Source organism: Notechis scutatus, chromosome 4, assembly GCF_049901735.1.
Source record: "Notechis scutatus isolate UNSWTSFEM ecotype Mainland chromosome 4, rNotScu1.2, whole genome shotgun sequence".
Lineage (NCBI taxonomy): Eukaryota > Metazoa > Chordata > Lepidosauria > Squamata > Elapidae > Notechis > Notechis scutatus.
In genome coordinates, this window is record NC_142012.1 from 76,001,224 (window position 1) to 76,014,932 (window position 13,709).

A 13,709-nucleotide genomic window follows, 5' to 3' on the forward strand; every position below is an offset into this window, starting at 1 on the left:
TTGTATGCTGACAAAGAACATGCAATTGCTAAATTGTACAAACTTTGGTTAATAAATGAAACAGAGGGGGAAAAAACAGGTTGAAGAATGTATGATGAAGTGGCAGGGGTGGGATTCTACCGGTTCAGACTGGTTCTATAGAACTGGTTGTTATGATTCTGTACAGTTCAGAAAACTAGCAAATCGTGCCCCACTCCATCCACCCCACTCCTCCCTGCCCAGTCAGTCCTTATTGTGCATGCGCGACATCGCACACATGCCTGACATAGCTGACTGCATTCTCCCCCACCCAGTCACTCCTTAAGGTATTTCTTTTTTCCCCTCATGACGATCAGCTGTTCTGATGATCATCTGTGCCAGGATCCCCCTCGCTGTCTTACTGCTTTGCCCAGGAGGCCCAAAGAAGCCTTCTGGAAGCAAAAACACACCCCAGGAGGCTTCCCTGAGGCCCAGGAGGCAAAAAATGGGGGGAGGGTGTTGTATCTAGATATTTGCATACTCGTAATACTACATTCTGATTGGACTGCCATTGCCGCCTATTGATTGGTTACTTAACTATTGTTGCAATTGGTCCACCTGATGGTGGGAAGTTTAAGAAGCTGTCATTGGCTGCGAGCCGTGAGCAGCCGCTATAAAAGAGGCTGCCGCGGCTCCGGTTTTGTTGAAGTTACTGTTAGCTAATAAAGAGCTGAATTCACACTGGTCTCGAGTCAGATCTTTCCCGCGACAGAACAGAGGGTGCTGCAGAAAAAAGAAGAAGCCATGCCCACCCAGTCATATGGTCATGCCCACCTAGCCACACCACCTAGCCATGCCCACAGAACCCGTTGTTAAAAAATTTGAATCCCACCCCTGTGAAGTGGCCTTAGAATTTTGGTTATAATACACCAGTGGATCAATGGGAAAATATGTGGTTAAAAAGGGTTGAAATTCGTGTTCACATTGTGTTATAAACAGAATGTTTATCATTGGTATGGGAAAATATGTGGTTAAAAGGGTTGAAATTCGTGTTCACATTGTGTTATAAATAGAATGTTTATCATTGGTATGTGATGCCAGAGAAATTATCTTGATTGTATAAATCATGTATGTTGAAAAGGTAAACAATGCAATGGGACATTCTGTCATGCTTCATGGATGCGTAAAAAAGCTACACAAATTTGAATCCAAACACTACTTTGATACAGAGGATTTTAAAGATTAATATTCAATGGAAGCCAGAACTTTTCCTTTTAGGATTAATGGATAAACAGAAAAAAAAAGCCATAGAAGATTATTTCAATATATGATCGCAGCAGCGAGATTATTATATGCCCAGAGATGGGCAGATTCAACTCTATCTGATACGGAAGAATGGTTGGTGAAGTTGACAAATTTTGCTGAAATGGATAAAATGAGTTCTTTGATTAGAGAAAAGACACTATCTATATTTATTGATAAGTGGAAACCTGTTATGGATTCTGCGTAACAATTTTAAAAAATGAACTTATGACTTGTGGTTTTGATGATCGGAAGAATAGATTACAGAAAGAGGAGCACCACAAAGTAACTTTAGAGAGGTCAAAATATATTTGTACTTGTAACTGCTGTGAAGAATATCAGAAGCTATGTCTTTATACTTTTTTTCCCTTTTTTAGTATTTTTCCTTAACTCAATTTATATTGACTGTTTCCTAGTATGATTTGATAGCTTATTGTTCCCTATGACTATTATTAAGAATTGTACCTGATGATTCTTGACTCTTGACAAATGTATCTTTTTTTAATGTACACTGAGAGCATTTGCACCAAGACAAATTCCTTGTGTGTCCAACCACACTTGACCAATAAAGAATTCAATTCTATTCTATTCTATTCTATTCTATTCTATTCTATTCTATTCTATTCTATTCTATTCTATTCTATTCTATTCTATTCTTAACATCTCTTCCTACAATTTTCACTTTCTCTTTGATTTCTCTTTTTTTCTTCTTCCTTTCTTACTGTCTATTAGATTGTGTTGATTATTCAGACATTTATCCCTTTATTATAAGCCATGTGTGTCTGAATTGATACATACACAATGGCATTAGCCCTTCCTTACCTTGCATTTTGTATGAATTTAAACCTAACACACATTATAGTAAACCTAACAATCTTGGCATGCCATCATATAAAAGAGGAATCACGGTTTTACAGGATGTTTACTGCAGTATCCAGAGCTTTAAGAAAGTTAATTATCTATGCCTAGCAAATTGATTCAAAACTGAATCAGTGCCAGCTTCTTTGAAAAGTCCTTAGAGGCACAGGAGAATTCTTCTGAGGTTCCTGCAGGAAGACACATGTGTTCAGGTGTGTAAATTTTTTCCCCTCCATCAACCTTGCTGAGAACTTTCTCAGAGTTAAAATCTGACTTCTGAAAATAAAAAATTCTACTTCACCTAATTCAGCACATTACCTAAGAACATCAGAGGAGGCAAAACTCAGTTGATTTATAGTTCAGATTACATCTCTGCCAGAATGCCATAGGAATTTAGAACAAATGCTAAGAAAAAGACACTGTATCATAAAGAAGAGATAATTTAAATTCAAAAAAAAAAAAAAAAAACCCTGCAAGGAAAAGCTATTCCATACCAGAAAAAGTAAGTGGTGAACTGTAGTTGGGATACTCCCATCTTTTGGTTGAGGGCCAATAAACTGAGTGTGAATCCAGAATGAAGACGAACTATGGTTGGGTGGAACATGGGCCTGGGAATAGAACTCTTTTTATATTGATTTAAATAAAACTATTTAACACAATAAAACTATTTAAACACTATTTACTGCTACCCTACAAAGCGACCTTGACTATGTGTCAGAATGGTCAAACAATTGGCAACTTCAAATCTCAACCAACAAATGCTCTGTCTTACACATTGGCAACAAAACTCAGAACACTAAATACAACTGGGTGGATACAACCTCGTAGACAACCCTTACTGTCAAGAACCTAGGAGTACTCATTTCAAAAGATCTAATCCCCAGAGTTTGCTGTAACAGCATTGCCAAAAAAGCATTAAGAGTTGTTAACCTAATTTTGCAAAGTTTTTTCTCTGGTAACAGTACTGCAAACCAGGGCATACAAAACCTTTGCCAGACCAATTGTTGAATACAGCTCATCTGCCTGGAATCCACACTGTATAACGGACATTAATACAATTGAACGAGTCCAGAGGTATTTCACGAGAAGAGTACTCTACTGTGTCCAGCCCGAAATTGACATTTGTGTAGCCATTTTAGTTAGGCTTAGTATATATTCTTTTTATTACTTTTTCTTTGGTGGTCATGGGGGAAGGGTTTTGGGCTTGCCACATTCCTAAGGGGGGAGGAGTGGAGATAAAAAGAGTTGTTTAGGCTCGGTGGTTCTTCTTCCCATGGGAAAATGAGCTGTCCATGCTTAGGCCCCTTGAGGTGGAGATTTATGACATCAAGCAATGTTGAATTACTTCTATTGGAGAATGTGACATTGGGGGTTGTTTCTAACTTCTGATATTGTGGGGTAATTCTGGGTTGTGTCAGACCTGGAATTACCATGGACTTTGCCAATTTGATGTTCTCCTAAACAAGTTAGATGGGTTCAATACTTCAAAAGATTCAATTTCCAATTGAAGTACCTCCCAGGGGGGAAGAATCTACTAGCAGACACACTGTCTAGGAAGCCCCAATTTGCCAGTAAGTGAGAAGAAGTATTTCACCCCATCATTCCACCGTCCCCTCAAGAGACGGTTCAAGTAAGCACACAGGCACAAGCCCGACCCCCAAAAAACAAAGACAAATCAGAAGAAGACATTGGTCAGCCATTTATCTGAAACAGTATACGTTCTCCTGCTTGAGCAAGAGGCTGGACCAGAAGATCTTCCAGCTCTATTCTATCCATTCATTCATATCTGCTAGGAAGTTTCCTCAATATTCCATCTGTGGTGGCACCCCAGCTCTCACCTGGCGCCAGATCAGTTCTTGTAGTTTTAATTCTTAAAATCATTGCTTATTTTAATTATTGATGGCCTCAGTCCCACGAGATTCTAATGGTCTGTAAAATAAACATGATTGCAAAGTAATAATAATAATGCAAACAGTAAACCATAGCAGAAGCAAAGTGTGAAAATACGCATATGCCTACTGAATAACTCAGTAGTGTGTGATGTGATTTGGGGTTGGAATGGGGTGGGGGAGAATGAGGTTTATGATTTAATCTTTAATGAATCCAAAATTATCTGCTCATCTTTTATTATAAATCTAACTGGAATAGGGCTAGACAGCTCATTCTACTTTCAGTCGGTGTCAAATTTGCATGTATTCATCCATAACTCTGTTGTACCATCTCCCCGTTGTCAGCAGATATTTTAAAACTCTCCATGAAGTTTTATATGTGAATATTTAAATACAGTGCTAATAGATTCTTTCTCTCTCTCTCCAAAAGTGTATTTATAGATACTTTAAGGTTCCTATTTCCAGATATATTTTATCTTAAAATGCATCTCAGTATATATATATATTTTCAGCCATAATTGAGCCATGGAAGAAAGTGCAAAATCTAAACCATGGTGCCATGAATTAGCCATCCTCAGTTTAGTCAGATGAAGAACACAAAGACCCCTAAGAATGAAGGTTAATTCAGAGCAACTTCCTTCCTCAAGCCAAAATAGCAAAAATATGCACAGAAATGGAAAGATATGTCAAACCTCACCCCTTTCCTAAGAGGTCTGTAGGGGGTGTGCATAAGCGCACCAACGTGCCTACCGTCCCTGTCCTATTGTTTCTTTTATTTTTCTTATATGTACCCATTTCATATATTCATAACTATGTATATACTTATACTTATTATCTTGTAAACGATTGACAAATCAAATAAATAAATAAATAAAAATAAAATAAACCCCCACAAGAGAAGAATGGATGGGGAAAGTGATGGGTTGGCAGATATGGCAAAATTGAAAGCTTTAATTTCAGAAAAGATCATATCTAGTTTTGTTTCTACCTAGAAATGGCTACTGGACTTTGTGCTCAAAAGATTAAAAAGTTTTGGGTTCTGCAGATTAAGTTAGTTTGTTATAGAAATGGGTAGTACTTGTAAACAGCTGGGGATGCAATTCTATTTTGTATTTACTACACTGAAAAAAGTTGGAGGTCATTTTTTTCTTTCCCCCTTTTCCCTACACTTCTCCTTCCCCTTTCTCTCCCTTTTCTCTACTATCTTTATTTTCATTTGTATTTCATTTGATAATCCTAATTTTTTAAAAAATTGAAAAGCCAGAATATGGAGAAGGGTCTTTATCCTACCCAGCCAGAGATAAATATGAAGAGCTTCAGTCATCAGTGCAGAAAATCTATCTATGTGATTGCTAGGAATCAAAATGACTTGATGACACAGAAACAATCAATCAAACAATCTTAACAGAATAACAGAGTTGGAAGGGACCCAGGAGGTCTTCTTCTCCAAGCTCAACCAGATAACCCTATACCATTTCAGACAAATGACTGTCCAATCAATCAATCAATCAATCAGAGGTTTAGAAAGACAATGCAGATCATGGATGGAGCAACCTTTCCTTATAAACATCTTGACTTCCAGAGCTGATCCTGGCTTTCATTTTTCTAAGACCAAGTTCCTCTGTCCTTTAGCTATTTCCTCGTTGAAACCATGCACATTTACAATTTGGCTTATCTCATCCTTTTGCTCCCAGTCCTGCTGTTGAACAGAAAACAAAACGGTGACCTTCTTCATTACTGTGCAGTTCTTGGTGAAATTTCACCAGAGCTCTCTGCAGCTCTAGGCAGGAGGAGAAATAATTACATTCTGATCTGCACTTTAATCTGGGAGCTCAGTTTTTTTCAGAATTCACAAAGGTCAAATTGCACAAGCATTGCTAAACTGGAATGGAGACACTTTGGGTTTGAAAGAGCCTGAATGGGCTCAGCTGAGTTTATTTTCAGGGCTACTGAGACAATAAAATGGAATTGCTTCTATCAGCAGTTGGAAGAAAGGCTGAGATATAAATATGATTTTATTAAGAAGGGGAAAAAAGAATCCCTTCTAATTACACAAATCTGTTACAGAATTGCTTTCTTAGCACAACGTCTTGCCAGCCACAACAACAGAGTTCCACGCTCAAAAATGTGCATCTCTCTTAAGATGCATAAGCTTCACCAAGGCAATATAACTTCTTGCCATTTATGGAGAACGTTTAGCAAAATGAAAAGTATCAATACTATAAAATCAATAACCTCATTAATCAACTTACAACAGCAAAAAAAAAAAAAACAATCCTTCAAAAATGAAAAAGAGACTTGCCACAGGGGAGGAAATCAACTTGAAAAAAGATTTGGAAAAGCCCAAGAAAATGAACTGATGGTTGGCACCACAGAAGGATTTCACAGGCAGGAGACTCACCCAAAAGACCTCCTCTAATCTCAAAAGCAGAGACAAGAGGGACAGGGCCTCCGGAGGTCCATTGGTTCTTATGTTAAAGATAAGTCAGTGGGATGACCCGGGCATGACACAAAAATAACAAAGTCACAAAAGTAGAATAATTTCCCTTTAATGCCTCCAACTTGGCCCCCAATGTCCAATTATTCTCGGCTGGATAACAAACTCTTCAAAAAACAGTCTACGAAGGGCAGAAATGCAGTCCGAACGCAAAGTAAAGATAATTAGAAATTTAAAAAACCAACACAAATCACACTGAAGCAATTAACACGGCAGGCCAGAATGATAAATTGCAGACTTTCAAAGGATAACAAAAACCCAGATAAGCCTCGACCAAGATAATGCATGCTTTGCTTCCAGCAAGGAGCCGTGTGCCAACACCCCACTTATATCCTGTTCTCCCAGCTGCAACTAATGAAAGGGATCAGGGCCTTCTTCTCTCTCGTAAGCCAAGTTGCTCCCTTCTACATTCCTCCCTGCATGCCCTAGGATGAAGAGGGAATGGCCCTGGGTCTTCCTCTGAATGCCCAGCCAGACTGTACCATTCCCCCATTTCTTCCACCGGAGACACACTCCCATTCCCTATCAGTTGCTCAATCTCTCCCTCAGAATCAGACTCCAACAAGGGCATGACAGTCAGAGATAATAGCAATAGCACTTAGAGTTATATACCACTTTACAGTGCTTTTCAGCCCTCTCTAAGTGGTTTACAAAGTCAGTCTCTTGCCCCCAACAATCTGAGTCCTCATTTTACCCACCTCTGAAGGGTGGAAGGCTGAGTCAACTTTGAGCCTAGTGAGAATTGAACTGCTGAACTGCAGGCAGCCGATAGTCAGCAGAAATGGCCTACACTACAGTACAGCACTCTAACCACTAAATCCACATCTAAATAAGGGGAGGGAATCTAACTCCCTTTATCTATTACTGTATGCCTGGAAACATCTTAGACTCTGCTTTGACTAGTGCTGGGATTCACTCCCTTTCAATAAAGGATTCCTTTTGAAATATCTAGCTTTCAGAAGTTCATTTTTTTTCAGTTGAAGGGAAAAAGTCCAGTGCTTACACCTTGGTTGTATAAACAGAGGCAGAGAATCAAAATCACATGAAGTATTAGTATCACTTGATAAGGCCTCAGTATGGCCACACCTGGAATACTACATCCAGTTTTGGTCACCAGATTCTGAAAAAGATGTTGAGACTTTGGAAACAGTGCAAAGAGGAGCAACTAAGATGACAAAAGGCCTGAAGACTAAAATGTATGAAGAACGGTTGCAGGATTTGAGTTTGGCTAGTCTAGAGAAAAGAAGGACATGATAGGAGTATTCCAGTATTGGAAGGACTGCCACAAAGAACAGGGGGTCAACTTATTTTCCAAAGCACCAGAGGGCAAGACAAGAAACAATGGTTAGAAACTAATGAAAGAGAAAAGCAACCTGGAATTAAGGAGAAATTAAGGAGAAACTTCCTAACAGTGAGGACAATTAACCAGTGGAACAACTTGCCTTCAGAAGTTGTGGGTGACTCCATCACTGGAGGTTTTTAAGAGACTGGGGAATCATTTGTCTGAAATGGTATAGAATCTCCTGCTTGAGCAGGGGGGCTGGACTAGAAGACCTCCAAGGTCCCTTCCACCTCTATTTTGATTGATTGGTTGGTTGGTTGGTTGGTTGACTGATTGATTGAAGGCAAGCTAGTGGTTTGAATTCTGAAATCACAGTGAATAACTGTAGAAGGACACTCTGCCCAGGAAACTGAGGTCTTTGCTTGCATTCCCCGTCTAACTGAGTGTTTGTGTTTATGCATGCATAGACAGATATTTTGGGAATTAATCTTCCCAGTAATCCCAATTCTTTGCCTCCTGAATCTGAATTTTGAGAAATAAGCCTTTGATGAGAATTTAGGAAGGCTTAATATTAATGCTAAGCTGTGAAAAGTCTCCAGTGAGATGTTCCATGTGAAAAAGGAAGGAAAATAAGACATCAAACTGCATATGAAACTGGCCTATTATTTTAGATTATTTGAGTGAACGAGCAGGCCATTCAACTCAGACTAATAACTGAGAAGAAAGGGATACACTCCTAGCTGAAGGCTCTTGGTTTCCCCTGTGCAGCACAGATGTTAGTAATTTGTAGTCCAATGCATTAGGTATCTTAGCATTGTTGGCATAAAGTCTCAGCATCCAACAACTAAAAAACGTTAGCAATTATCCCTGTGTTTAGGAAAATGCAGATTTATGGAAAATGGCCAAGGCATCTTTATAAATGTCAACTTTAGGTGAGAACAGCTCCCAACCTCCTGACTTTTCCTAAGAGCCTTAAGGCCTGGCTCTGCCAGATGGCCTGGGGACCCAATGGGGGAGCTTCACACTGGAGGTGATTGACTAATTAAAATTGAATCTCCCTGACCCCTGTGTCCAGCTCCTTCCAGCTCCCTCATTTTCCACCTTGTGTTAATCATTTTATCTGCTGTGTTATTTTAGAATTGATGATTTTAATGGTTTTTTTTTAATGTTTTAATAATGTAAGATGCCCAGAGTCATTGGATATGAGAGGGCCAGCAAATAAATTACATAATAAATAAATTTCAAGATCAGAACACTGATCCACGACCAATAGAATAAATGTATAATTCTGCAGCAGACAGTTAGTTTGAAATGGTCTTTCCCTGCTTTGTCCCCACCAGCTGCCACTATAGCACAGGAGAAGGTCACGGGGAAAATAACTTTTTTACCACTTGGGATTCATACCAAGAGACCACAAGGACACGCCCATCCTTTACAATTAGCATACAAAATAAGTAACCTCTATCACACCAGCTCCACTTACAGGTTTTCATGGACAATGCAACCTCGCCCACTGTGTCTGTTCCTCCCATGAGGAGCTACACCAGCGGGGTCAAACTGGCATCATCACGGCAGCATCACGTAAAGTATCGGGACTTTCCCCCCCCTTTGCTAAAGTGGGTGGGGGCAGGGCCAGCACATGATGCATCCAACCTGTGTGCCACGAATTTGACACCCCTCAGCTAGACTAACAGTCTTGTTAGAAAAAGGACCTTTTTCCCAAATCGTCCTCACCCCAGACTCAATTCAGCCATGGATCAGTGGTGGAATTCAACATTTTTGACTACTGACTCTCTGGACATGGCTTGGTGGGCGTGGCTTGGCATGGCTTGGTGTGTGTGGCAGGGGAAGGATACTGTAAAATCCCCATTCCCTCCCCACCCCACTAACCAGCTTTCCAGCTCTGTTCTCCTGTGCAGGGCAACTAAAGAAGACCCAGCCGATCAGCTGGGACTCGGGAGGCGGAGAATAGATGGGGATGGAGCCAGTCAGAGGTGGTATTGGCTGGTTCTCTGAACTACTCAAAATTTCTGTTACAGGTTCTCCAGAACTGGTCAGAATCTGCTGAATACCACAACTGCCATGGATCCAGTGACCAAATTGGAAAGAACCGACTTAGAAGGCTGCTGTAATGAATGTTTGCCAAAAACAAATGGAGGATAAATACAATGATAGGTTGATTCTAAACCAGTTTTTCTCAACCATGGCAGCTTTAAGATGGGTGGACTGCAATTCTAGGAGTTGAAGTCCATACATGTTGAAATCTACACCCTCCAAGGAGCAGAAAATGAAGAAATCTCTAGACAACCTGGGAGAATAACTTGGTTATATTAGTATAGTTGGCAAGCAGTTCTATGCTAGAAAAGGATATTATGTAGATATATCTTTCCACCCCTCCTTAAAAAAGAAAACTGGCAAGCATCTTTTACTTCCAAAGGTCTGAGGAAGCAGCCAAGTGTTAAAGCCTTAGAGTCTGGATATAAAAATCTCAGCTGTCTTGGGCAACCAGTTGTTGTTTTGAAGGCTTCATTCTCGTCTGCAACCAATTCCACTGCTTCCTGAATGGGAACCAATCTGGAAAACTGTTAGGAAAAATGTGATACTGGGTGGCTGAGAGCAGTGACAAAGCTTCTATTTTAATAACAACAAAGTTACTCAATTTCATGCTTTATTTTGCATTCATTGCACTCTGCCTTTGGTCATATTTTTAGACATTTTTTTCTGTATCACACAATAACACACCCAATTAAACTTTACTATTCATTAACTATGGAAAAATGGTTTATCAAAAGCCACATGGACTGTTTCAAAAACACAACAGGTGCTTAGCTTTTAATTATGGGAGGCGGTTCTGAACCATTTGGCAAGGAGAACATAAATGAAGAGGTAGTAAAGCTCAGAGGACCACCATAGATGGACCAGGAGGCCATGTATAGATGCTTAACATCGAGTCCAGGCCCAGCTTCAGAGAGCAGCCCTAACACACAATGCAAAATCTGGTGCAGCTCTCAGCCCAAAGGAAGTAACCACCTGCATTGTGGGCAGGGGTGGACTTTTAAAATTTTAGCAATGGGTTCTCTGCCCGGTTGCTGGGTGGGTGTGGCCATGCTGGGTGTGGCCCAGAGGTAGGATTCTACCAGTTCGCACCTATTCGCTAGAACTGGTTGTTAACATTCTAAGCAGTTCGGAGAACCGTTTGTTAGAAGAAATTACTGGCCTAATCCTGTAAAGGAAGGCAGGAAGGAAACATTCTGGTGTTGCTTACAGAAACTGCCTCTCCATTAACTCTTATTACATTCTTGGCAGGCCTAGACTTCCTGTCTCAGGAACATCTCTGGAGTTTTTTTCCCCTCCTTTGCTGGTACTTTGCTTGTGTGGAGTGACCATTCAAAGTTACAATGGCACTGAAAAAAGTGACTGATGACCATTTTTCACACTTACGACTGTTGCAGCATCCGCAAAGTCATGAGAGGCCAGGCAAGGAGATGCATGCCTCGATGTGAGTGATTTGAGTTAGCCACACTCAGTCAGTCACATGACCACCAAGCCACGCCCACAGAACCAGTTGTTTAAAAAATTGAATCCCATCCCTGGTGTGGCCTAGTCGGCCTCCTGCACTATGGTGGGATGATGGTGTTTTTGCCTTCTCTGGGCTCTGGAGGCTTTTCTTGAGCCTCCAGGAGAGTGAAAACAGCCTCCCTGGGCTCCAGAGGTTCTCTGGACGCCAGAAACTGGGCTCATTTCCGGCCTTCCCAAACTTCCGGGAGGCCCGTTTTTCCCCCTCCGAGCCTCCACAAGCGCTGCACTTATTTGCATCCAAAACGGGTCATGTGGGGACTCCTGGGAGGGGTGAGGTGGGGTGGGCAGAGCCAGCCAGGAGTGGGATTTGGGGGTTCTCCAAACTGTGCAGAATCTTAGCTAGAGTATCTCCCGAGCTTCCAAACATTCCTGGCAGCAACTACTGTGGAAATTAAGAGGCAGAATTTTTCAGGGCTGAGTTGTCCATTGTGTCAACCTCAAACAGCCACCCAGTGCAGAGCAAAAGCCGTGTTTAACCCTGGGAAAGATGTGAGGAAGATGTGGCAGAAAAAAGTTATTGCACCTTCCTTGTGACAGAGAGGAATCAACTGTTCTGGGGGAGTGTTCCTAATATGCAATAAAAATTCTTATCAGATTGTTGCTTTCTGTGATAGCCTGAAGTCAAGCCATGGAAAGTTGAGGGTCTGAAATATTGGGGAGCTCTGGCCAACGAATCAAGCAGTCCCAATTTAGTTGCACCAGGCAGAGGAATGGAGAAGCATGGAAGGCTGCACATGTTTTTGGCTTCAGGATAATCAGCAGGAGTGGCTTGGTTCAAATGGGAACAAAAAATCAAATCAGAAAAAGCTTTCCTTGTGGTTATGCAGCCCTTCAGACGAGACCTCCAAATGGGATTTTGAAGCTCAGGAAACCATGAAAGCCTAAGATAGACTCTTTCTAAGTCTTTAAAGCACCAGGCTTACATTCTAGGCAGTATCTGTGGAAGATGGCTGGTCCTTTGGGACAATGAAAGACTTTAGGGCAGGAGTGTCAAACTCAAGACCTGGGGGTCAGATTTGGCCCATGGGGTGCTTAAATCTGGCCCTCAAAATAGTGAAGGACCAGCCCATGGTGCCTCCACCAGTGAAATAGAGCTCAGGTTCCCAGGTTCCATTTTTACTGGCAGAGGGCTGCAGGAGGATCCCCCCCAGGGCCAACCAGGGCCACCACAGGTGCCCCCAACAAGAATGATGTCAAACTGGCCCTGCCCACCTTGGCCACGCCCACCCGGTCCCCTGAGGTCAAACACAATCCTGATGTGCCTCTCAATGCAATCGAGTTTGACACCCTGCTTTAGGGCATCGAAGACAAGGCTACACTTATATCCCTGCATCCCCCAATGACGTTTTTAGGTGACTCAATCCAATGTGTTGTCCAGCTTTGTGATTTAGGATTAAAATTGGACTAATCATAAAAGTTTGTTTATTAACGATTTGAAGAACAAAGAGGATGTTGCCAAATTGTAAAGCCTACTGCGGAGTAAACACAGGTAGCTTAATTTGAGATTTGTGTCCCTGCATTGACAATGAATTAGGACTGTGACTATAATTTATATAAGAACATATTTGATTGTGTGGAATACTTGACAGTGTACGATAATAGGCTTCTCCCACTCAACTTGCATTGTTGAGCAGTGGGCTTTTCCCCTCCCCAGCCAATCAATGGAGAGATGCCATCACTTGCAGAGAGGGAAAAAGTTGGCAGCAATAAACATCTGACAGATGCCTTGGCATCACAACGTCTCAGCCATGGTGACAAAGGCAGATGCCATGTTGGAACTGCCAATAAAATGTAATCATTTAACAACAGCTCCACCAGTCAACTGACTAGCATCCTGAACCAACCTAAACAATTAATTCATATTGCAATAATATTCCAAAGGGACTGAAAAGAATTCAGTATAGAAAAATATAATTCCTTTATCACAGATATTTTTCCCTCTCTAATTCAGCATCTTTCCAAATTCTCTTGGCGACTGTGGAATATTTTCATAATAAAGTGTACACCATCAATCTGAGAAAAGAATGGTCCCTTAGAAGCTAAGTAATCTGAATTATTACTGTCCAATTATTAATATTTTAGTACATATCTCCAAGGAAAGGAACCACTTCCATTTTGCTGCCAAAATCCCTACATGGATACCTCTGCTGAGTCACAGTAATGAAATACAACTTTGTCTTTTTAAAAGCTACCGTGGTTCCTTTTCCCTTCCCTTGGTCTTCACGCTTCCAATTTAACCAACAAATTAATTATCTGCACAGTATCAACTACCTATAGCTTTTAACATCCTTCCAATGTGAGCTTCTGTGAAGACACCTTCCCCGACTAAGAACCGTCTCAGTGT

General features: G+C 41.0%; 1 protein-coding gene and 1 long non-coding RNA gene across 7 annotated transcripts in view; one reads left to right on the forward strand and one right to left on the reverse strand.

Moving 5' to 3' along the window:
- The window catches only part of GRID1 (glutamate ionotropic receptor delta type subunit 1), a 654,467-nt gene that overhangs the window by 511,809 nt on the left and 128,949 nt on the right, over positions 1-13,709 (reverse strand). The gene's annotated exons all lie outside the window — the stretch shown is intronic.
- Positions 1-13,709, forward strand: part of LOC148130791 (uncharacterized) — a 715,147-nt gene that overhangs the window by 92,908 nt on the left and 608,530 nt on the right. The gene's annotated exons all lie outside the window — the stretch shown is intronic.